Raw genomic sequence first — 593 nt, 5'->3', positions numbered from 1 at the left:
ATCTTAAAATTTGTATGGAGACACAAAAGACCCCAAATAGCTAAAGCAGTCTTGAGGGGAAAAAAAGGAGCTGGAGGAATCAGACTCCCTGACTTCAGACTATACTACAAAGCTACAGTAATCAAGACAATATGGCACTGGCACAAAAACAGAAACAAAGATCAATGGAACAAGACAGAAAGAAAGCCCAGAGATAAACCCACACACCTATGGTCAACTAATCTATGACAAAGGAGGCAAAGCTATACAATGGAGAAAAGACAGCCTCTTCAATAAGTGGTGCTGGGAAAACTGGACAGCTACATGTAAAAGAATGAAATTAGAACACTCCTTAACACTGTACACAAAAATAAACTCAAAATGGATTCGACACCTAAATGTAAGACCGGACACTATAAAACTCTTAGGGGAAAACATAGGAAGAACACTCTGACATAAATCAAAGCAAGGTCTTTTTTGATCCACCTCCTAGATTAATAGAAATAAAAACAAAAATAAACAAATGGGACCTAATGAAACTTCAAAGCTTTTGCACAGCAAAGGAAACCATAAACAAGATGAAAAGACAACCCTCAGAATGGGAGAAAATATTT

The sequence above is a fragment of the Physeter macrocephalus genome, chromosome 8 (genome assembly GCF_002837175.3).
Source record: "Physeter macrocephalus isolate SW-GA chromosome 8, ASM283717v5, whole genome shotgun sequence".
NCBI lineage: Eukaryota > Metazoa > Chordata > Mammalia > Artiodactyla > Physeteridae > Physeter > Physeter macrocephalus.
The sequence above is the reverse complement of the archived record's forward strand: the minus strand, read 5'-3'. Positions refer to the sequence as shown.